This window comes from Ursus americanus, chromosome 24 (assembly GCF_024610735.1).
Source record: "Ursus americanus isolate L20-20 chromosome 24, mUrsAme1.1.p, whole genome shotgun sequence".
Lineage (NCBI taxonomy): Eukaryota > Metazoa > Chordata > Mammalia > Carnivora > Ursidae > Ursus > Ursus americanus.
In genome coordinates, this window is record NC_142150.1 from 2190717 (window position 1) to 2215826 (window position 25110).

Consider the following 25110-nt stretch of genomic DNA (forward strand, 5'->3'; position numbering starts at 1 on the left):
GAGCCCACTCAGCAGGGGTGGGAACTCACGGCCTGGTGCTGCGCCATTCCGCACAAATGTAAGGCAAGCCGCAGATGCAAACCCTGTGTTTCAGCTAACCTTTCCTAGGAGTCCCGTGGAGAGACGTCAAAAGAAACAGGTGAGATTACTTTTCAAAATGTATTTTATTTAACCCAATGTACCAATATCTTGTCATTTCAACATCTAATTAAGAGAAAAGTCCGTAGCGAGATCTTCTAGGTTCTTTTCCCCCCATACGAAGTCTTTGAAATTCCGTGTGTATTTCACACTTGCAGCTCGCGTCCCTGCCCAGGCCCTGCTCCTGAGATCTGGAGCTATTTCTCCGGCACTGAGTCACCAATGTACCCTGTGTCACTCCTTCATGTGGGTCTTGTTGTCCTCTTCTGTGAAATATGCAGCTGGGCGGCTGGCCTCCGCTGTTTCTTCCTGGAGGGAAGTTTTACGAGCATAAAATGAGGCCTAACCGGTTAGTGCCCTGCCCTGCCTCCCCCGGGCGTTGTCACGAGGTCCTGTGAGAGCTCGGGGATATGCAGGCAGCGCTTTCCAGTGAGAGGGAAGGCCATTATCCGTGTCCCGTCTCCCCACCCCTGCCTCCTGAGGACTGTCAGAAGCCATCCTGCCTTCTTCGCCCAGACTCTAGAGCTATACAGGGCGCTGACTGCCGCTCCCTTGAAGCATTCCCTGGCCTCGTTTATGTGCCTCTTCCCTCCTTTCCGGGCTTCAGATTCTCTCCAGGTGGGCTCCTCTAACCTTCAGAGCAAGACAGGGCTTCAGGCTCCAGCTGAGCTCCCTGAAAGCAGGCCTCCTTTGGTGCTGTGGGGAAATCTGGGGAGGCTCAAGTCTAAACCCCATAAGCCTCAGCCAGGCGTCCACCAACGCTGAGGGCCCCGGCTCTCCCACTGACAGAGCTCAAGACTCAGTCGGCTTCAGAAGCCCTACTCAACATCGGCAGGTAAACCGCTCCTCCCCCACACACCTCCTGGGCCAAGGGTTAGTCCTCAAAGCACAAATATCTCCGTCCCTCACTCCCTTCCTGTACTTTAGGACCTAGATCGCTTACGTTGGAGTTGATGGAGACCATCAGTCATCCCTGAAGTTAATCAATGGGGAAACTGAGGCCCAGAGAGGAGGAATGTTGCCAGGTCATGGGACCAGTCAGTGGCAGAGTCTTGACTCTCATCCTGGGCTCTCCCCTCCCCTCCCCTCCCGGCACCCCCTCTCTACCACCAAACTATGCAGCTGGGTCTGTCTGCTGCCTTTGCTGGCCACTCTGCACTGTCATGGGCAGTCTTGGATAAAACCACTCAAACTCAGAAGCCCCTGGGGGTTTGACTCTGGGTCTGCTGGGTGGGGCGGGGGTTGCAGAAAACAAGGCCCTGGGTGAGCTGGACCCCTATAGCCTCACCCCCAGCTGCTTCAGCTCCAGCCCCCTGCTCCATACATGTTCTCCCCTTTCTGGACACTGGGAGCCACCCCCAAGCAGTCTCCCTCTCACCTGCGGGCTATGGTGCCAGGCTGCTTCCTCTGCCTCTCTACGTGCAGCCAACTCTCACCCTCAGAGACCAGCCCAGACATCACGTCCTTCACCTGTTTCCCAAAGTCACCCTGATATGGCCACCGCCAGACTCCTGTCTGGCTTCTCCCTGCATATCCAGGGCTTGGTACAGTTTAATGATGGAGGTATGAATGAGGTCCTGGGTTCTGGAATGTTCCCATTCCAGACTGGAAAGGCATAGAAGCAGCCCCCTCTGCCCATCTCTCCTTCCCTCCCTTCCTTCCCTAAGTGCCCTTTCCCCGCAGGAAAGTGCCCCAGCAGGCCTACGCAGGCGGCCAGGCATTGCCCTTCGGTCCAGCCTGGTGGGGTCTGGGAGGTCTCTGGCAGACCCTGGCGAGCTTGTGTGCACAGGCACTCTCCAAGTGCCCACGAGGTGGCGCCAAAGTGCCACCAAGAATGGCATTCCTGGCTCCTTCTGGGCTCCCCTCTAGGGTGCTGGAGCGCTCTTTAGGTCCTGGCGCTGTGACAGGGTCCTGAAGGTTTTGCTCATCACTGGGGCTCCGTGCTCCACCAGGCTGGGCTCTGAGCCACTCTCTGTACGCCAGCCCCTGCCCAGGCTGTGTGGGGTATGGGGGACAGAATGCCGTGCAAGGACTGACAAGGTCCTGTGTACTTCCTATGCGGGGATTTCCCACCATCACAATGATTTCAGTGTCCTAGGCTGGGAGCTGGCAGAGAACTTGACCATTATTAGATGCTGGTGTGCCTGAAATGGGTTACAAGTTTATGCAGACGTTGACTCTTGGGGTTCTGACCCTGGGGGTGGCTGGTGGAACCAGGAGGGTTCCAGCCAGCTGCCTGTGGCAAGAAGCAGCCTCAATCATTGTAAATTTTTTTTTAAAGATTTTATTTATTTATTAGTGAGAAACAGAGAGAGAGCATGAGTAGGGAGAAGGCCAGAGGGAGAAGGAAAAGCAGACTTCCTGCTGAGCAGGGAGCCCGACGCGGGGCTCAATCCCAGGACCCTGAGATCAAGACCTGAGCCGAAGGCAGATGCTCAACTGACTGAGCCACCCAGATGCCCCTCATTGTAAAATTGTTAATTTTTCTATACAGGCATACCCTGCTTTTCCAAAGTTCGAGTTATGCCACTCAGCTTTCTTGTGACACTTGTGTTAGTATCTGTTTTCACCCACTGAAAGAAATCCAAAGAGGATTTTGGCTTTTTTGGAGAAAGGCAAGAAGCAAACATCGAGTTCAGTGTGTATTGTGCAGCGAGCCCTGACAGACGTAGTGCGGAGGGAGCAGCCCTGCCAAGCTCCTTCCCCGGCACGGCGCTCAGCAGCCCGGCGTCTAGCCGCCGCAGCTTTGGACTGTGTCTGCGAGCATGTTTTGTCTCGATGCATTTTGTGTACCCGCTGGCAAGACGTGTCCGAAGATTTACGAGGGGTGGTTTGGGGGCCTGAGTGTATAAAGTAATGGTAATGCCTTCCTTGCTTTACACCATTTTGGCTTGTGAAAGGTTTGATAGGACGCTCTTCTACGGGAGAGCACACCTGTATTTACTCAGAACGAACGTGATCGGGAAGCACTTACCTCGGGCTATGCTGTCCAGTAGGGACACTAGCCACTAGCCACAGGTGACTGCTGAAATTGAAATTAGTTACAATTAAGTAAAATTCACAATCCGCACTAGCCACATTCCAGGTACAGTGGCCACACAGTGGCCAGCAGCTCCCGTATCAGACGGCACAGGGATGAAGATTTCCATCCTTGCAGAAAGGTCTGTCGGATAGTGTCTAGAGCTTACTCTCACCTCTCCTGGATAGGGTGTGCTCTAGAATCTCAGAAAGCTCTGGACTCTGGCACACTCCCTTCCGTCGCTGTGGTTGTTGCAAGGGAACAGAGGAATGGAATCAGACAGACCTAAGATTAACCCCTGACTTTGCCATTTATTGGTTTTGTGGCCTCGGAGAAGGCACTGAACCTCTCTCAGCCTCTGTTTTCTCATCTAGGAAATGGGGATCCCCCTGCTGCCCTGGTTCCTGGGAGGATTACACGAGGCAGGGCACTGAGTCACCAGATGCAGAGCCCGGCATGCAGTTTTATGGCCTGGCCACCCCAACTCTGGCTGTGTCTTCTTGCGGCCGCTCACCCACAAAAGTCCTTATCTCTGGTCTCTACTGTGTTCAGACCTGTGTCGGTTTCCACAGTTTATTCAAAGGGAGCACAGGGCTTAATTCTAGAAGGAGATTGCAATCTAGGTGGGAGGGCAAGATAAGTGCATGAAGCAACCTGAAAACAATTCTGAGGCAATACACAGGACAGCGTGTCATCCAGTGCTGCGGGGTCCAACGGGAAAGGTGTTGTGTAGGGCCGGGAGGCTCATGGGAGAGGCCTGCTAGAGGGAGGGGGAGAATAGATGTGGTCTGCAAGGTAGCATAGGGTGGGACGGGCAGAGCTGCTGGCAGAGCAATGGCGTGGAAGGACAGTGCTGGGCCAGAGCAACAGCATGAGCGAGGGCAGACGGAGAGGCGGGCTAACGTGTGTGTGTGTGTGTGTGTGTGTGTGTGTGTGTGTGTGTGAGCGTTGGAGGGGCAGCTGAGCCAAGGTTTTTGTGGAGGGGAGCCAGGAGGGGGAGCCAGGAGGGTTTGCCAAAAAAATCCCTCCGCTCTTGGAAGCCTGGCTGAGTAGCTTGAGTCTGATGAAGCAGGTGGTGGCCGGGCAGGTGGGCTCTGTGCTGTGACACAGGCAGGGCCTGGGGAAGGCCGTGTTGGTGGCAGCAGTGGGAGGGTCTGTGAGGGAGATCCTGAAGTCAAGGTGACTGTCAGAGAGATGTGACAGCAGAGACCTTTCCTGAGAGCTGTCCGCATACTGTGAGCTCAGATCCCAACACGCCACCCAGAAAGGGCACTCCGTTGGCCCGTACAAGTAGTCCAGGTGGCGGCGGGCAATGGGTGGTAGAAGGAGGAAGCAGGATGGAGGAAAGGCATTCTCAGCCTATCCAAATCGGAGCCCCAGCTCAGCTGAGAAAAAGAACAGGATGAGGGCTGAGACTGGAGGTAGCAGTGAGGAGAGGAGGGAGGGGACTGCTGCCGGGCTCTGAGAAGCAGGGCTGGGTTCACCTTCACCAGGCAGCAGCCTCTCTCCACAGGTGCACATGCCTGTATACCTACACACACACGTACATGGGTGTAGCGCCCCCAATTTACACATGCATGCTAATCATACCCAGAGACCCTTAAGGAAACACGCGTACGCACATGTATGCAAATGCACGTGGACGCACACATGCAAGCACACACCGACACACATGTGTACATACACGTGTTCTCCCCCCAGTCCGGCCTCTCCCAGGGCTGGAGCTGGGGCTGGCGTTGGGTTTACAGCAACTGAGCCAGGAAGAATCTGTCCTTCCTGGGCACCGAGTTCTTTTCTGATGGAGCCTTCTCCAGCCTTTGCTTGTAAACACTATTTGTTTTGGAAAGAAACTTCTCTGTTTTCAAATAAAAAGTTGGGACATGTGGTGTTGGATTTCCCTGATCTGACATTGACCTAGAAAAATGTGCTGGCAGGAACAGAAAATGCGCTGCCCCACTGTGCTGGCAGGCACGAGTGAGTTTCGCTCTTCTTGGCTTTGACCGCAAAGGTTAAGGTGCAAGCGGGGGGGGGGGGGGTAGCACTGCCTCCTTGGGTGAGCAGCGTTCTCCCTGCGGGGCTGGGGGGTGCTGAGGCCCGAGTCTGGGGGCTTCCTGCAGGCCTGTGTGCTCATGGCGTTGAAGAGCAGGCTGGCAGGCTAAGTCAGAAGTGGCTCTGGAGGGACAGCCTGTCACAGGGGCCAGGGCCAGGGGCCAGCATGCAGAGAGGGGGCAGCTCCAGCCCATGCAAAACAGGTATGGGGCCCAGCTAGGGGGGTCCCCAGAGTCGTCGTCAGGGGACTGGGCAATGCAACTTCAGCTCCGAATGAGGTTTGAAACAGGTTCCTTTCCTTGAGGGAGAACAGGCTTCCAGGAGACAGAGGGGCCACGACTGTCTGGTGAGGGTCAGGGTCTGCTACAGGCCTGACGGGGGCCTGGGTACTAGTTATATAGAGTCCAAGGCAGGAGCCCTGCACCCACAGTGCTTTTACGGGCACGGGGTCCTGATCTGATTGGCATCAAAGGAGGCTGAAGAAGCAATATGCAATGCTCCGCCCCACAGAACCCCTCAGAATCCCTCAGCCGAGTGGGCGACTCAATTCTCTGCCTGTTGAGACCAGGCTCCCCCTTCTGCCCGCTTTCCTCATGATGTCTCAGGAGGATGAAATGAGATCAGAGATGTAATGTGCCCAGCCAGGGCTGGTGACACAGTGAGCGCTCAGTAAATCTGGCATCAAATCCTGGCTTCACCACTCACTCGGTGCGTGGACTAGGGCAGCCTCCCCACCTGTGCCTTAAGTTCCTCATCGGTAGAAGGCAGGTGATAATTATGGAGCTGTTGGGGATCCGATGAGTTAATACACATACGGCTTTGTGAATAGTGCCTGGCACTTAATAAGCACGATTAAATGTTTACTTATAAATTTTATATTTTTTTGTGATTTATTCATGCATGCCTTCACTTATTCACTCAGCAAGTATTTATGGAGGGCCTGCTACGTGTCAGATACTGTTCAGGCACTGCAAATACAAGGGTGAACAAGAGACCAGCTCCGTGGTAGGTAGAATGAGGTCCGCCCCACCCCCTGGAAGACCATGTTCTAATCTTGGACCGGGTACATAGGCTGTGCTACATGCAAGGGAGAGGGGGAGGGTTTCAGGTTGCAGATCAGCTGGCCAGAAGATAGATTTTCTTGGGGAACGGGGTGGGGGGGTCAGGAGGCTCAATATAGTCACGAGAGTCCTTCTAAGTACAGGAGGAAGACAAGAGAGGCAGAGTCAGACATGTGAGGGCCAAGCAGAGGTCAGAGCGATGGGATTTCGGGCTTTGATGATGGAAGAGGGCCACGAGCCAAGGAGTGTGGGTGGCCCTGTAGAAGCTGGGAAAGGGAAGGCGCTGGATTCTCCCCTGAAGCCTCCAGAAAAGAATGCGGCTCTGCCCCTGATTTTAGCCCAGTGAGCCCTCCGCCTTCCAGAACTGTGGGATAATAAATCTGTGTCGTTTTAAGCCACTAAGTCTGTGGGACTTTGTTACAGCAGCGATAGGAAACGAACCTAAATCCTTCCCCATGGAGCTTATATTCGTCTAGGGGGACATAGATAGTAAGGAAGTAAATAAGGAAATAAACATGGTGTGTGGGATGGGCATTTCCTCTCCTTTCTCTGGGGTGCTGAGCACAGATGTAAGTGCAGGGAGCAGGTGGGCAGGACAGGCTGGAGGTGATGAGGACGTGGAATACACGTGAGGTTCAGTGGGGTGGAGTCCGGAGCTGACGACTAAGAAAGAATTCTTGAGGCGTCTTTGGTGCAAAATTGGTTTATTAAAGCACAGGGACAGGACCCGTGGGCAGAAAGAGCTGCTGCCCCGGGGTTGTGAGGGGTGGCTGATTATATACCATGGGGTTGGGGGAGGTAAGGAAGAAGGGAGGTTGAGAAAGTACTTTCATATGTTAAAGAAGACTCACAAGATACTAGAGGCCCTGCCATTGTCAAGTTAAGGTTGTTTTTCCCTCTAGCAAGGCATTATTAGCATTAAGACGGTTGGGGGCTTCCTGGAGCCTGCAGATTACAAGGACATTTAATTGTATCTACATTCCCTTCCGGAAGCTAGGTTAGCGATAGAAATGCTTCATTCTTGTAAACTGCTAAAACATTTGTAAACTGAGCGATTGTGGTGTCTATAGGTTAACTATTTCTCTGTCCTTGAGGGCAGCCAGGAGTGCCTGAGGAAGGTCAGGTACATCCCATGGGGGAGGGGGGGCGTGCAGGGTGTCAGTTTCTGCTTTGTCCTCAGCTTGCCTTCTCTTCCCTCATCAGAGGGAGCTCGCCAGGGTGCCGTCCCCCAGCCATGGGCACCTCCACCCATCACGCCCCTCGTGGAGCTGAAGGGCAAAGGCTGCCCCGGGGCCAGCGCTTCCAGTCTCCGGTCGGACGCCCAGCTGGGGCTCCGGGCCTCCGGGGCTTCTGGGCTCCCGGCTGGGGAGGAGCAGGTATGGAGGGTCTGGTGCAGCAGTGGGTGGGGCTGCTGCCGGAAGTCTGGGGCCCTTAGCTGGCTCCCCGGGGGGCCTGCTGGTGAGAACGAAGAACATGTGGGATTTGTCAGAGCGACTCAGGAGCAGAAGCGGGGCCAGGGGGTCGCCTCTGTGAGAATCTCTCCAGGTTTTTGTAGTTCAGGCTCCTGAGTGAGCATAATGAGCAGCACCCAGCATCGGTTCTGGGTAGTTTCGCTGTAAACGTCTTTGCCGCAGGCGTTTTTTCTGCATAACCAATTGACCGTAAGGCAGGCTTGCAATACAAGATAAAATAAGGGGCAGGCTGCTTACATTCATTGGGCAGAGCTAATGTATAGCAGCTGGTTGTCGGTTGGGTTTTATTTCTCCATTGACAACGTTCTCACTTTTATGTTACAACAGACCCTCCTCATCCTCATTTCCTTCTGGGGGTTTCTGTCCCCGCGGCCAACCACGGTCTGGAAGCGGATGGTCCTCGTCCTGACCTGTGGCCCGGTCACTGGCAGCCCAGCGCGCCACCGTGCCTAGGTCATTCCCCTCCCTTCGTGTCCTCACCGGGGCGTGTTATCATCTCCCATCATCGCAGGAAGGAGGGTGCGTACAGGACAATAAGATCTGTTGGGAGGGGTGCGTTCACCTAACTATTACAGCGTGTTGTTACAACTGTTCTATTTTATGGTCGGTGATTGTTGACCGCTTACCGCGCCTCACTTATAAATTAAGCGTTATCGTAGGTGTGGGTGTTGGGGAAAAAACAGTCTAGGTTCGGCGGCATCGCGGCTTCAGGCGTCCCCTGGGGGTCTCGGAGCTGGCGTGTCCCCGCCCCGCAGAAGGGGGGACACGCTCTGGAAGTCCCCACTGGCCTTCGGCTGGGTCCGCACCGTGACCAGGGCGGGGGTGGGAACAGCCACATAGCTCACCCTGACGGAAAATCCGCGGCAAGCTTCGGGGGGTGTGAAGCGGAGCGGGAGGCTGGAGGACAAGCTACACCACCGGAACAGAGGACACCCCGGGCCCACGACAGCAAAGCTCCGTCGCCAATGCGTGAGAGCCTCAGCCTTCGGTCCACACGCCCAGGACCAGCCGCCCTGCGTTTCACAACGCGGTAGGGCGCTGCTTACGAGGACGCCCCTAGGATCTGGGAAACTGATACCTCTCCCGATGAAGGAAGCAATGAATGATGAATTTTGTTAGCTTTTTCATGTTTCACGTTTCTTGCTTTTTCATGTTTTAAATGCCCCTCTTTTAGGTTTCGTTGGTTTACCTTTTACGACAGACTTGCCTTACGGCCAATTAGTTTTGCGGCAAAGACGCTTCCAGCGAAGATGCTCCCGGCGAAATACCAGACGTGCCAAGAAAAGCTGCCTTTAGAAGGCCTTAACGCACCACCACTTGGCTTGGCTTTCATCTTGCCCAGCTGCTTACCAAAGCCTTCCTCTTTCATCTTCGATGGCTTTAATTGGTAGGTATGAGCCCAGAGAACTACCTTAGGAGACGGCTGAGGACCGGGTTGAATTCTGCCTCCCCAGCTCCTCCCTACACAAGTCACTGAAGTCTGCTCTATGCTGAGTTTACACTGAGCAGGGCTTGAGGACCCGCAGCCTACCACCAGGTCGGGGCTGCTACTCAGGTGTAGACTTTGAGTGAATGGTGCCTTGTGGCCTATGTTCAGAAGTTCAGGTTGTGCACTGCTCAAGGGCATTGCACCTAAGGAGTATCATGCACATAGTAAATTGACACTAATTTCTGTGAGTGCGCACTGGATGGCACAGAAACTCTGAGTAGGTAGACCAGGTAGTGGGGGAGAGCTATTTTTGACCTAAATTCACAATGGCGCTCGGGCACATGCTAAACTGCACACATGTGTGTATCCACTAATGCCTGCCTTCCAGCTGCCCTTTGTGGTCTTGCTGATGGCCTTTGATGCCTGATGGCCTTTGATGCCTGATTCCCAGGCCCCTGAGACTTTGAACTTGACATGATTGCCTCACCTCATTAGGGGTAGGTGGGGAGGGGGAGGGGAGCATGCGTGCTGTTGGTTACAGGTGTGCCCCTGTGGTGTTTGTGCACATGGAGCCCGTCTGCTGCACACCAGGCAGAGCTGTGTTAGGTTATGCGGAAATATACTAATTTGACCTTTCTTTTTTAACCTGAAGAAGGGACATCCTTTCCTAAATTGCATGAAGGTGTCATATGGGCCATCCAGGCCCTACCCTGGCTCAGGCAGAGGTTTAGCCTTTACAGCCGTGATTGGCGTGATGAGGCCTCACCCTTCATGTCCCTGTATAAAATTCCAGTTGTTTAGTAGCTATGGTCCTGCTCCCTGGGTCAGCCTTGACTTGGACTCTAACTCTTATTACTCATCTCAGTCTCTTAACCCTGAGGCTGGACCCAGAGCTCACTGCCTGCAGCTTACCTGCCTTTCACAGTCCTCAGCCGGGGGCAAAGGCAGTGTTTGCACGGCCATGGTTGAACAGAAAACTGGGTTGAGAAAATACTTTTGAAGCCAGACCTAGGGAAGGGGTAGCATCTAAACTAGGACAGCCCTTCTGGGGAGCAGTTGGCAATATGGATGGGTGCACATCCTTTGACACAGTGATCCCACTCTTGGGAATTTGTGCTTAAGACAGAATCAAAGATGTGTGCACAGATTTTGATGAAGATGTTAGTTGAAGCATTGTTTGTGCTAGCAGTAGTTGAAAATAACCCAAAAGTCCATCAAGAGAAGGAGTGACTGAATCACAGATGGTCCTCGACTTTCACACGTAGGAGTGTTCCCAGAAATCCATCCAAATGTCACATGTTTGAAACTTGGACAATAGCTTATTTTGAAAAACCAACAATAGCTTTTAAAGTTAGGAGAGATGTTACTACCCTCCCTTAATTTAAAAACATTATCGAATCAAGGAAGATGCCTGTGAAGACACAATCTTGAATGATATGTGTCTTAGTTTGGGTTTCCTCCAAAGTAACACTTGAGACAACAATTTGAATGCAGGTAGACGGGAAGCCAGGCTGGAGTACATGGAAATGGGAAATGCTGAGGGGATAGGGTGAGGCGCTCATCAGGTCTGTTCCGGTATGTCTGTAGATTTTGTATGTTTTCCCTGAGTCTTGTTCTTTAACAATGGAACTTACAGGTGGCAAGCCAATCCAGAGGATGCTCATCTGAGAATGAAGACTTCCCACGTGATTTCTGATCTTTGTTACAGTTTGATGATAACTACGTCAGCATTTCTACTTTCTGTGGGTTTTTATAAGAGTAAGTACCAAATGCCATCTCCTGAATAAGTACGAGGAGTAACAACAGTGGCTAACACTTATAAAAACATACTCAGGTTTACTTTACCTCCTGGCAATGGTATGGGGTAGATAGTAGTACTGTTACTGATCGTTTATAGGTAAAGAAATGGAGGCCCAGGGTGGTTAAGTGATTTGCTCAAGGACACATAGCTATTAGGCAGCAAACGTTGGCCGCCTCGCTCCAGAATGCCTGTTCCTCGTCAGCTTGCATGGCAGTGCCTGGGCAACTGGTAGAAATGCTCTGTCAGCTGACTGGTGAAAGCCTGGATGTGGCATAGGAAGGGAGGGGACGGGTGTTAGTACTAATGTACAAAAATGTAGGTTTTCAAATTTAAATACGTCCACACCAATGTGGTACAAAACGGTTTATGGCTGTAGCAGGTAGAGATTTTAATGTAACTCAGGTGGGCTAGAAACATACATTTCATGTTTTCCATCACCTGAAATGAGTTTTATTTTAGACCCATCTCACCGAATGAGGGAAATTAACCCCCATAAGTATGGGGGCTGCCTCGACCCTTTTCCTAGGGCCCGGGAAGGTGTATAGTGCCAGATGTCGGTGGCAGGGGTGGTGGGGGGGGGGGTTGCCGTGAGGCGGTGGGAGGGTGTCTACACCGAGAGAGCCTCCTCGCCACTGGGTCACTCGTCCACACCAGCTCCACCATCCCAAGTCCCTCCGAGTCCGCTGGCTCTGTGGCATCATCCCATGCCGTCTCAGGGGCAAGGGCATCCCTCACCTGCCCTTGGCTACGCTGAAGGCAGAGGCTGTTTCCCTCTGCTTTCTGAGATCAGTCCCTTCAACATCCGTGTGTGACACTGTCCTTTCCCTCACCCACCCCTACACGCTGGGACTCTGCCTGGGAGGGGACGGAGTGTGCAGTAGCCCCTGTTCCTGGCTTGGCCCCACTAGTTCTCTTTTTCTCCCATCAAAGAAGTTTTTTGTTTTTGTTTTGTTTTCAAGGGTGAGAAAAACATCTCTGTCTGGCAGCTGTAGGGCTCCACATCTGGTGTGCTATCCATCCCCGGCTCCTTTCTGCTCCTGCTGTTCTGGTTGTCTGTCATGGAGTAGCGAACTACCCCGCCAGTGATGGTATAAGACGTGTATACGTTTTGTTTGGGTCTAGGGTTGCCAGATAAACCATGATGAATATTTCACCTGTATATAGTTTATCTTTAAATGTTAAAAACTTAAAATTTATCTTCAAATACTATACCTGTACAAATTTAATCCCAGTTAAATTCAAATTTTAGATAAACAATATATTTTTTAAAAATAGGAGTGTATCCCATGCAATATTGGGGACATACTTATATTAAAAAATTATTCGTTGCCGATCTGACATTCAAATTTAACTGGATGTCCTCTGTTTTTATTTGCTAAATCTAGCACCCGTCTTGTGGTCACAGTCTTATGGGTCAGGAATTTGAGTAGGGATTGGCAGGGGTAAAGCATGCCTTTCCACGGGGCCTGCTCATGCACGTGTCGGGCGCGCGGGTGCGCCACGGTCTCACACGCCCTCTTCACGTGAAGTCTCCTTCTCGAGGCCTTTTCCACGCTCTTAGGGATTCTCACGCAAGGAGGCTCTGAGACCCGGCTCCAGAAGTAGGAAATAGAAGCTGTCAGCCTCTTGAGTCTTGGAGCTCACAGCTGGCGCAACAGCACTTCTGCCTGTTCTACGGGTAGGATCACAAAGCCCACCTGGCTTCACTGGGAGGGGACACTGACCCAGCCTCATAATGGGAGCCGTCATCTTGAATCTGCCACCTCAAAGCTCAGATGTCATCTGTGTTTATTACATTGTTCCTTGGTGGCAGATTTGGTCTTTTCCTGGGCTGGTGAGATGTGGTACAGTGCTCTCTCGTGTTGCTGGGTGGTGGCATCACGAGGGTAGACAACCGAAACACTCCCGACCATTCCGTCGTCCTACAGCCGTTCTGTTTTTCACCTTGGGTGCCGTGTTCACTACAGGACGCCAGGTAGTCAGCACTTCATTATAAAATAGGCTTTGTGTTAGATGGCTTTGTCCAACGGTAGGCTAATGTTCTGAGCGCATGGAAGGCAGGCGAGGCTAAGCTGTGATAGGAAGGTGTTCAGGCGTATCTCTTTTCATTGTGCTTTGCTTTAGTGCCCTTGGCAGACACTGTGGTTTTTTACACATTGAAGGTTTGTGGCCACTGCATGGGGCACGTCTGTCAGCACTATTTTTCCAATAGCATCTGCTCACTTCTTGTCCGTGTATCACATTTTTGTAATTCTCATAATATTTCATACTTTTTCATTATTTATTTTACTTTTTAAAAAAGATTTTGTTTGAGAGAGAGAGAACAAGCGGGGTGGGGGGCATGGGAGGAGAGGGAGAGAGAGAGAAGCAGACTCCCCACTGAGTAGGAAGCCAGACATGGGGCTCGATCCCAGGACCCTGAGATCGTAACCTGAGCCGAAGGCAGATGCTTAACCTACTGAGCCACCCAGGTGCCCTGCTTTTTATTGTTTATTATGGTGATCTGTGATCAGTGATCTTTGATGGTACTGCTGTTTTGGGGTGCTGTGAGTTGTGTTCCTGTAAGGTGGTGAACTTAAATATTGTATAGGTTCTAGCTTCCCCCCATCTCTCTCTCTCTCTCTCTCTCTCTCCCTCCCTCCCTCCTCAGGCCTCCCTATTCCCTGAGACACAACAATATTGAAATTAGGCCAATGAATAACCATACAGTGGCCTCTAAGTGTTCAAGTCTCTCACTTTTAATCCGAAGCTAGAAATGATTAAGCTTAGTGAAGAAAGCATGTCCAAAGCTGAGATAGGCCAAAAGCGAGGCTTCTTGCACCAAACAGTTAACTAAGTTGTGACTGAAAAAGAAAAGTTCTTGAAGGAAATTCAAGGTGCACTCCAGGAAATGCAGAAATGATAAGAAAGTGAAACAGCCTCATTGCTGATATGGAGAAAGTTTTAGTGGTCTAGATAGAGGATCGAACCAGCCACACCATCCCCTTAAGCCAGAGCCTAATCCAGAGTATGGTCCTAACCCTCTTCGATTCTACGAAGGCTGAGTGTGGTGAGGAAGCTGCAGAAGAAAAGTCTGAAGCTAGCAGAGGTTGGTTCATGAGGTTTAGGGAAACAAGTCATCTCTGTAACATTAAAGTGCAAAGTAAAGCAGCAAGTGCTGATACAGAAGCTGCAGCGAGTTATCTAGAAGATCCAGCTCAGATAAGTCATGAAGGTGCCTACACTAAACACAGACTTTCAGTGTAGACCTAACAGTCTTCTATTGGAAGATGTTGCCACCTAGGACTTTCACAGGTAGAGAGGAGAAGTCCATGCCTGGCCTCAAAACTTCAAAGGACAGACTGACTTTCTCGTTAGGATCAAGTGTAGCTGGTGACTTTGAGTTGAAGTCATTGCTCATGGAACATTCCGAAAACACTGGGGCCCTTAGGAATTATGCCCAGTCTACCCTGCCTGTGCTCAGACAATGGAACAGCAAAGCCTGGGTGCGAGCATATCTGTTTGCAACATGATTTATGAATATTTTAAGCTCACTGAATATTTAATATGAGACTTACTGTTCGGAAAAAAGATTCCTTTCAAAGTATTACTGCTCTTGACAATGCACCTGGTCACCCAAGAGCTCCGACGGAGATGTACCACGAGGTGAGTGCTGTTTTCACGCCCGCTGGCACAGTATCCACTCTGCAGCCCATGGACCAGGGAGTCATTTCAACTTTCAAGTCTCATTTAAGAAACATACATTGTAGGGGCGCCTGGGTGGTGCAGTCGTTAAGCGTCTGCCTTCGGCTCAGGGCGTGATCCCGGCGTTCCGGGATCGAGCCCCATATCGGGCTCCTCCGCTGGGAGCCTGCTTCTTCCTCTCCCATTCCCCCTGCTTGTGTTCCCTCTCTCGCTGGCTGTCTCTGTCTCTGTCAAATAAATACATAAAATCTTTAAAAAAAAACATATATTGTAAGACTATAGCTGCCATAGATAGTGATTCCTCTGATGGATTTGGGCAATGGCAACTGAAAACCTCTGGAAAGGACTCACCATTGTAGGTGCCATTAATAATATCTGTGATTCATGAGCAGGAGTCAAAATATCCACATGAACAAGAGTTTGGAAGAAGCTGATTTTGACCCTCATGGATGAGGTTTGAGGAGAGACTTCAGGGGAGGAGATAACTGCAGACTGGTGGGAAAGCTAGAGAACGAGAATGAGAAGCGGAGCCTGGGGACGGGACTGGATTGCTGCAGGATCATGATAAAGCTGTAACAGAGGAAGAGTTGCTTCCTGAGAAGAAAAAAGGGCTTTCTTGAGACGGACTGTGCTCCTGGTGCAGGGGCTGCGAAGATGGTTGAAACGACAACAGGATTTAGAATATCACATAAACTTAGTTGATGAAGCAGGAGCAGAGTTTGAGAGGATTGACTCCAATTTCGAGAAGTTCGCGGTGGGTGAAATGCTATCCCGCAGCATAGCATGCTGCAGAGAAATCGTTTGTGGGAAGAGTCAGTGGGTGCAGCAAGTGTCGTCGTCTTGTTGGAAGAGATTGCCACGGCCACCCCAGCCTTCAGCAGCCACCACCTGATCAGTCAGCAGCCATCAACACGAAGACAGGACCCTCCACCAGCAAAAAGATGGTGACTCGCAGGAAGCTCAATGACAGCATTTTTTAGCAAGAAAGTATTTTTGAATTAAGATATCTGCAGAGCTGCCTTTTTTTTTTTTACATAGTGCTATTGCATACTTCATAAACTACAGTATGGTGGAAACATAACCTTTATACGCACACGGCAACCAAAACATGCATTCAACTCACTTCATTGCGACAGTCGCTTTATCGTGGTGGTCTGGAACCGGCTCTGCGATGTCTCCGAGGTACGCCTGCGTTTTGACTTACACTACTTCAACTTAGGATGGATGTATTGGGATGTAACCCATGGTAGGTCAGGGAATATCTGTAATGATTCAGAAGGAGATTCATAAAATGTTCAGTGTAAAAATTAAGTTACAACACTGTGTTTACAGTATGATGTTTTAAAAAATGTTACTGTGTAAATATTGGCTAGCTGTATGCAATGATATTAGCAATTGGTGTTTTATCTGTAAAAGGTGTGATTCTGGCACATTTTAAGCTATCTGTTTATCTGTGTTTTTGGTATTTTATGAGATGAATATATGTCACGTTTATCTTAGGAATAAAAAGGTTATCATAAAACAAAACCTAATCCACTGTCCTCTGAATTATTCACCTGTTTGTATAAATTTTGGTGAACATGTATCAGTTACTATTCTAGTCTTTGGGGGTTCTGCCATGAACAAGCCAGATGAGGTCTTCACTAGAGCCTTTAGAGAGAACATGGTCCCACCAACACCTTGATTGTGGACTTCTAGCCTCCAGAAGCCCAGAGAATAATTTTCTGTTGTTTTAAGTCATGCAGGTTGTGATAATTTGTTACAGTAGCCCTGGGGCATGAATATAATCCTTTTATTCTTTGAATCTTATTAACCAAATGATGTAGATTTCCATTTTGGAAAGAAGCAGTCTAATAGTCTCCCACTTTACAGGTGGGGAAACAGCTGCTGCGAAGATCTGTAGCTAACCCCAGATTCTACAGAGTGTGGCTTCCGTTGCAGAGCCAGGACTCAAACCCTCTTCTCTCTCCCCCGACGTTTAGGCTCTCCCCATGATTCCCAGCTTAGAGACCTGGGTTTCTAGCCGTTTTGTTGTTGTTTTTTTTTAATCTAAAAATTTAACAATAATTTTAATATAAACAAATATCCAAACACTATTTAAATTTCCCCAGTTTTTGCACAATTTTTAATATTTTTTTACTTGAGAGAAGAGTTTTTTCAGTTTTTATTTAAATTCCATTAATTAACATATAGTGTAAGATTAGTTTCAGGTATACAATTTAGTGATTCCACACTTTGATAAAATACCCAGTGCTCATCACAGCAAGTGCACTCCCTTGATCCCCATCACCGGTTTAACCCATCCCCCCCACCCACTGACACTCTAGTAACCATCAGTTTATTCTCTATAGTTAAGAGGTATGTTGACGTATGCTCCCTCTAAACCTACTTTGCTGAGAGTCTTTTCATGAATGATGTTGTACTCTGTCAAATGCTTTTTCTGCATCTATTGAAAGGAGCATATGGTTCTTTTTTTTCATAATAATATATTTTTTAAAGATTTTATTTATTTATTTGACAGAGATAGAGACAGCCAGCGAGAGAGGGAACACAAGCAGGGGGAGTGGGAGAGGAAGAAGCAGGCTTATAGCGGAGGAGCCTGATGTGGGGCTCCATCCCATAACGCCGGGATCACGCCCTGAGCCAAAGGCAGACGCTTAACGACTGAGCCACCCAGGCGCCCCATCATAATAATATTTTTATTATGTTAGTCACCATACAGTACATCCCTGGTTTCTGATGTAAGGTTCGATGATTCATTAGTTGTGTATAACACCCAGTGCACCATGCAATACGTGCCCTCCTTACTACCCATCACCAGCCTATCCCATTCCCCCACCCCCCTCCCCTCTGAAGCCCTCAGTTTGTTTTTCAGAGTCCATAGTCTCTAGCAGTTTTTAAAAGTTTTTTTAAAAAGTTTTTATTTAAGTTCCAGTTAGTTAACACACAGTGTAATATTAGTTTCAGGTGTACAATATAGTGATTCATCACTTCCATACATTGTCTGGTGCTCATCAGAAGTGCCCTCCTCAATCCCCATCACCTGTGTAACCCATCCCCCCCCACCTCCCCGCTGGTAACCATCAGTTTGTTCTCTATACTTCTGTTTCTTGGTTTGCCTCTCTATTTTTTCCCCTGTGTTCCTTTTGTTTCTTAACTTCCACATATGAGTGAAACCATATGGTATTTGTCCAGTTTCTATGAAGTCTCGTGCATCTGTTTCTAAGGTCATTGCTACCTTCCCTGCCTGTCACCCCGCAGTGATAAAGAAACCAGGCCCCAGGGACCTCTCCTTGGCAGGAGCCCCTCCTCCTTTTGGCTAATGAAGTGTCCTTGCATTAGGGCCGGCCCTGTTGTAAGACCGACGAATCCCAGCTGGGATGAATGGACTTAGACAGCTGTTTCCAGGGGTGCTCACTGCCACTTCTATCTGTAGCAGCTGATAGGCCCCCTGCATCATTTACTGAGGTCAGGGCGTTCCCCTCACTCAAGAAACCACAGCCCCTCCTCTGACGAGGAGAAGAAGGGCCTGCCATTGCTTTCCTTTCTTTAAATGAGTTTGGTTTTTTTTTTCCAGATTTTAAAATGAATACATGCTTTTTGAAAAAAAGAAAAGATTAGAGACAAAGAAAACAAAAATTACCTATATAATCACCAACTGTTTATTATTTCCAAATGTCCAGAAGGAAAAAAAAAACTATATCCATTTGGTTATGTTACACGTAAAGACACATACATTCACAGAACAAATTCCGTAGTGTTTAAAAAATAACATGTATGGACTCTTTGCTCGTGGGGAAATCGAGCCATCAGAACAACTTTTGTACTCTATCCTAAGCATCTCCCCAGGTCGTCAAAAATTCTTTGTAAAACCATTCTCAGAGGCTGCATCCTACTGGTCTACGAGGTGGGTCACCCCTTACTAATCATTTATTATCTGTTACTAAGCATTCAGATGGCTCCTAGTTTTTCATTAACTTAAAGCACTGTTAGGAGCATACTCGACATGTCTTTGTGTACATTTCTGATTATGCCCTTGACATGCACTTCCTGGGTCCAAGGTTACAGACATAACTTTTTTACAGCTTTATTGAGGTATGATTTGCACGACATAAACCCACCCACTGTAAGTGTAGAAGTCAGTGATTCTTAGTAAATGCATACAATCGTGCAACCATCCCTGCGGTCAGCTTTAGAACATGTTTATCACCCCAGAACATCTCCTCCTGTTCCTTTGCTGTCAGACTCCCGTTCAGCCCCAGACAACACCGATCGCTCTCTATAGATTTCCCTTTCCTGACATTTCATATAAACAGAATCACACAATGTATATTTTTCGTGAGGTTTCTTTCACTTAGCATACTGTCCTAGTGGTCCATTGACGTAGCACGAATCAGGACATAGTTCCTTTTTGTGGCTGAATAGTGTTGCATGGATGTGCCGCTACGTGTTTATCCATTCACCTATCAGTGGAAATTTGGACCATTCCCAGTTTTTGCTATAAATATTTGCCTACAAGTCTTTGTGGGGACATGTTTGCATTTCTTTTGGGGCGATACCTAGGAGTGGGTCATATGGCAAGTTTATATTTAATTTTAAAAAAAAAACTGCCATACTCTTTCCAAAGTAGCTGCCACGTGTCACATTCCCACCAGCAGGGGATGAAGGTCACACTTGTTTCCCATCCGTGTTCAGTTCTCTAACCCTTCTCATAGGTGTGTATTGGCGTCTCTCTGTGGTTTGAGTTCTCACTTTCCTAACGACTAATGATGTTGAGCACCTTGTGCACATCAGCTGTTTGTGTCTCTTTGGAGAAACGTCTAGTCAAATCTTTTGCTCATTTTTTAATTGGGTTACGTGTCTTCTTGTTGTTTTTCCTATATTCTGGTAACATGTCCTTTATTAGATATGTGATTTGCAAATCTTTTCTCCTGGTCTGGGGCTTGTCTTTCCTATTTCTTTAATGATGTTTGTTGAAGAATAAGAGTTTTTCATTTTGATAAAGTCCAGTTTATTATTTTGCGGGGGGTGGGGGAGGGAGTTACCCTTTTTGGTGGCTCATCTCAGAAAGCTTTGCCTAACGTAAGGTCACAAAGATTTTCTCCAATGTTTTCCTCTGGAAGTTTTTTAAAATATAATTTGAAATTGTTTTTTGTTTTTCATTTTCAATATAGCCTGTGGTAATATAAAAAAAATCAGAAAATAGAGATAAGAAAATGGAAGAAAATACAGATCACTAATAATCCCACTGCTCAGAGATAAACCACTATTAATGTTTTGCTACATACGTCGGTATTCATTAACTAATGATGCATAACAGATTATCCCCAAAATGTAATAGCTTAAAACAGTCCAATTTATTATCTCAGAGTTTTTGTGGATCAGTAATCTGGGAGTAGTTTTCTGGGCGCCTTTGTCTCAGGATCACTGATAAGGCTGTGGTCAAGGCGTCAGTGGGGCAGCAGTCGTCTCAAGACCTGCCTGGGAGAGAATGTGTTTCCAAGCTCACTCAAGTGGCTGTGGTCAGGCCTCAAGTCCTCACTGCCTACTCGTTGGGGACATCAGTTCCTTGCCATATGGGGCTCTCCAGAGGGTGACTGGCAACATGGCAGCTGGCTCCCCTCAGGGCAAGGGAAAGAGCAGGTGCTCAAATAGATGTCACAGTCTTTATGTAACGTTGGTCTTGGAAGTGACATTCCATCATTTTGTGCCTTGTTCTGTTCACAGAGGTGAGTCCCTGGGTCTAGCTCCCTCTAGAGGGGAGGGGATTACACAAACGCATAAATATCAGGAGGTGGGGATCATTGAGGACCATCTTGGAAGGCTGCCACAATGTCCTTCTTGTTTGTTTTCTGTCTTTCTAATGAAGGAGGTGGCGAATCTTTACCTGTGGAACATACGGATGTAGGAGCTCCTTTCTAGATTCTGACTCTACTGCACTGGAATCTCCATGGGTGGGAACTGCCCCCCCCAAACTCCGGAAGGCTGTCTTGTAAAGACTCTACAGGTCATTCTAATGGGAGCCAGGGTTGAAGATCACTGGGAAATTTAAATGTAAGTGGATGTGTCTCCATGTGGATTACATCTGTGCATATTGCTTAGAACTATGTTTTTCCCCTCCAATAGTCTGGAATACAAATGTGGCCTCAGTTCCCAGTGTGGGGCCACCATTTCTGTTCCTCTACTCCTCAGGGAGCTGTGTTTGAGGGTCGCTTTGCAGGCAGAGCCCCAGCAACCTGGCCTGGTAATCATGACCTTCACGTCTGGGGGCTTCAGAGTAGCTGAGCAGGTGGCGGAGGCCGCCTGCCCCCGTGTTTGGCTGCGGAGCAGCTCCAACATCAATCCGTCAGCCCAGAGGACACTTTTAGATGCAAGTCTGCTGGTGTGGGGACTTTATGAGAACAGGAATCCCTGGCTGTGAAATTGCTGGCATTTCATGATGTGAGAGAAGATTTACAAGCTCCATGCTGTGCTGGCTCTGAGTCCTGGCCCAGCAATTATGCAATCAAGCCTGTGAGGCAGGCAGAATGTGAGGAGGTAGCAGGTGGGAAACAGGGAAAGCTACCACCCCACTGTGCCTGGGACCCCTGGCTCCAGCCATGTACCCAGGGGGAGGAGTCACGCACTAGTCATTAATGAACAAATGGGCATGTAGTATTATGTGAGATCATGGGCTCAGAACGGAAGGAGTTTCAAAGGGTCTCCCTTGGTGCTCCTTTCATACCTTCCTTGCTAAGAGGCCATTCTGCTTCTGCTTAATATTCACTCCTACCCCCCAATCCAAAGGAGACACCTGCCACACACTCTCCCATAACCCTACTTACTTTTGCATAATCCTATTTCTACTGAATATATTTTTGCCTTTTTATTTTTTTATTTTTTTGTTATTGGTCTTCCCCACTAAAATATAAACTCCCTGACAATAGGAACCTTGTCTGTCTGACACTCAAATAATTGCTGGACCTTAATACCTATGTGTTGACAGAGTAAATGAATGAATGGATATTTGGATATTTCTAAGGGCGGGGAACTCACTGCCTTCTTGACTGTTGGCTCTTCCTCAGCTTGCTGCCATCTACCTCCATGTGGCCTTCCTTCACTGTCCTCCCTTATTCGGAGGGCTCCTCTGAATAAGCCCACTCCTCTCCTCCATTAGAGCTGGAGTCCAGAGGTTTGAAAACAGTGGCCACCCCCATGCTTTCTGAGATGAATGTTACCATTTCTTTTGGCCGTCCCTCACATGTCAGTGCCATCTTACTTACCCTCCTCTGAAGGGCTCTGGTGGGTCACGGTCCCTCAGTAAATTAGGTTAACTTGGCAGTTTGCAGATTTTTTTTTTTTAAAGATTTTATTTATTTGACAGAGATAGAGACAGCCAGCGAGAGAGGGAACACAAGCAGGAGGAGTGGGAGAGGAAGAGGCAGGCTCATAGCAGAGGAGCCTGATGTGCGGCTCGATCCCATAACGCCGGGATCACACCCTGAGCCGAAGGCAGACGCTTAACCACTGTGCCACCCAGGTGCCCCATGGCAGTTTGCAGATTTTGAGACCCTCTTCCCTCAACAAACATTTAGATCACGTCTTCATGCTCCAAGTTTTTAGGTAGGAAAACAGTCAGTGGGTTTAACTGAGTATTGATGCTTTTAATCAGTCCTCATTCTGCCTCTTTGCCCAAAATTTTCAGGGAACAGCAGCCAAAAGTAGGGGCCCTTGGATTTGGGGGGGACAAGTGGCTCTACTGATTTTGTCACCCCGTAACTCTTAGGACCAGGGTGAAGGGTATGGTGCTGAAAGTAGTGTGTACAGTGTGGTCCCACCCACCAGAGGAGAAGGGGCCAGCCCTCTGTCCTTCACGGGCAGTGCTCATCTGGGGGAGGGATGGGGAAGGAAGGGGCTCAGACCGCTAGGGGATGCTACCAGAATCTGAGGGGAAGGCCTAGAGCATTTGAAAATGGATATACAATTTTCTTATTATTCTCATAATTTAATTGACAAGTCAAAGTTCAGCACCATTTTCCTGCCTGGTGGGGAGACAAAGCAAAGTGCGCAAGTGTGTCAGGAAGCTGCCTGGGACTTTGCTGCCACTCGCTCAGCTCCCCCAGGCTTGGGGCAGACTCACCACGCTGACCGTCCTCCTCCCATTGGTAGCTGTGGCCCTTCTGGTCCCAGGCGCAGGTCCCCACTCTGACTCTTGGTGGGGGGCTCTGAGGACCCCTGCGGGGAACCACTTGGAGGGGCTTGAGAAACCAGCAGGTGCCCAGGAGGGGAAGGGCCAGGGGCTGCCTCGTGGCATCTGGGTCCCATCAGCCACTGCTCTGGCCTGGGCCTCGGCTCGTCCCCGGTCCCTCGAGATGGGCCTGAGCCCTGAGCAGGGGGTCATCTGGGTGAGATACACAAGATTTCTGGGTACTATTCTGCAGGTGACACGGAGCGGAGGGAAGCACAGATCACGGGTCATTTCATTCATCCCTGTGTCCACTCACTCGTTCGCACGTGTTCCGGGTCGGCCGCAGCCAGGCCCGTGCTGGCTACCTCTTTCACCCTGCCTCTTCCAGCAGCCCCATCTCCTTCTCAAAGGATAGGATATTTCTACATTAAACATTCAGTGATAAAAATGAAGAGCCTAGGAAAGGCCAACTATGTATAAATGCTACTTATTTTTAAACATTTTTAAATGATAAAGTACCATAGAGTTTTGTAGAAAATTCCACATTCTCATCAATCTCCAGTCTCATAAAATGCTCCCAAGTCATTTCTCAGTGCAAGCATATGATACTTCAGTATCATTCTGAAAATCATCATGGCTTGACATATTTTATAGGGAGGAAAGGGGTTTGGGCAACAACTTTGTTAAAGGAAAGAACAGAAGGGGCTTCAACATCCCCGGAACCCTGGTTGGGCTGCTGGGACTCAGGGAATGGTCAACATCACTTAGAAAGGAAAGGCGGCTTACAATGACACACTGTCACAAAGCAAACACACAACAAACAAAAACTTAGCGGGCTGGGCTGGCCATTTGGGGCTTATGAAGAGCTGCATCTGCTGGCCCACGGAAGAGAAGCCCCATTCTGGGTAAGTGAGGTGTCCGTTCCAGCAGGTGAGCCACGAGATGGGAGGAGTGGGTGAGAGCCCTTTCTACCGCCAGCCCATCCCCGATATCCGGGCTCCCTCTGCTCCACAGGTAAGGCAGGACCCACACAGAGGTGCATTCGGATGTTACCCGAGAGATGCTGACCGCTACTCTTGCTCTTAATTGGTGCCCACATCAGAGATCTGATGAACGTGCCGGGGGATCGTGACCCTCCAGTTTACCAGCCCTCACTAGTTTCTGAATCCTGATTTAAGAGCAAACTTGGTGCCTCAGTCTCCCCACCTGTACCATGTGTGGTCACAGGGTGATCATCCCCAGGAAGCTCACAGCAGCCGCAGTTGTGTAAACAATGAGCGGTTCAGCGTGTTCTGAGGACCCTTGCACTGTTCCAGCAGGTCTGTGTCACCGAGCCTGTGAAATTGGAGGCCCATGAGGTAAGGAAGACGGGAGCACCTTGTGCCCACTGCCCTGGGGCTGCGGGTGAGTGCCCCCCTGTGCACACTGTGTACCCTGGCTTTGCAGCTCCCTGCTTCGCTCACTGCCAGCCAAGGTCAGCGTTTTTGCCCCTGGTAACATTTATAGCTTTAATTGTGGCACTGAGGGCCACCGTGCCTCCCTCTTCTGGTCTGTTTCAGTCAGAGCCGCTGGCTGGAGAGGAAAGGGATCCGACAGTTGTGGTGTGCAGCTGGAACTCTCCAGCAGGTGTCTGAGTACATGGACCCGCTCCACTAGGATGCCATCTGCCACGAATGGCCGGCGGTGTGCTCTTGGGCCTGACTTTCTAATCTTGCCGAGACTCCATCCCCCCATCTCTAAATTGGGAATTCAAAGGGCCTACCACACAGGGTTGTTGTTCAACTGAACTGTGTATAAAGAGAGGGGCAGAGAGCTTGGCGCAGAATTTGTGCTTGGTCAATGAGAGTGTCCTTCTTCCCCCAGCAGGTCCTTCCTAGTGTGGGCAGCCCAGGCCAGTCTGGGACAAGCTGCCTTCCCCTGCAGTCCGGGGCACCATCATGGGGCCACTTGTTGGCTGGGCTTCCAGAACCTTCCAAGTCTTTTTGTGCCAGAGGGAACGGACTCCTCGGGACTCCCTTCCACCGAATCCCAATGAGGCCACAGAACCAATCTCCCATAATGTATCACAGGTAAGGTACTGACCGTAGTCCAGAAGGAACTGCTCTGGGGTTGCAGATTCTCCCCAGGTTCTCTTTCAGTGTTTGTGGGCACCAGGGCCGGGGGCCCCCAGGCTCTGTTCACTGATAAACAATTGCAGGAAACCAGTTTTTATTCTGGCTGGTCACATGGTCCTCCAAATGTGACCCTTCAGTCATCTGCCCAGAAAGACCATTTTGGAAAATAGGCCATG

General features: G+C 49.5%; 1 long non-coding RNA gene across 1 annotated transcript; it reads left to right on the plus strand.

Annotated features, from left to right (window-relative positions):
• Positions 1 to 8041: 8041 nt before the first annotated feature.
• Positions 8042 to 12452, plus strand: LOC148107831 (uncharacterized). Its single transcript, XR_015721502.1, has 4 exons — positions 8042 to 8258; positions 8914 to 9126; positions 10805 to 10926; positions 11929 to 12452. It is a non-coding gene; the product is annotated as an uncharacterized LOC148107831 (long non-coding RNA).
• The last annotated feature ends 12658 nt before the right edge of the window (positions 12453 to 25110 follow it).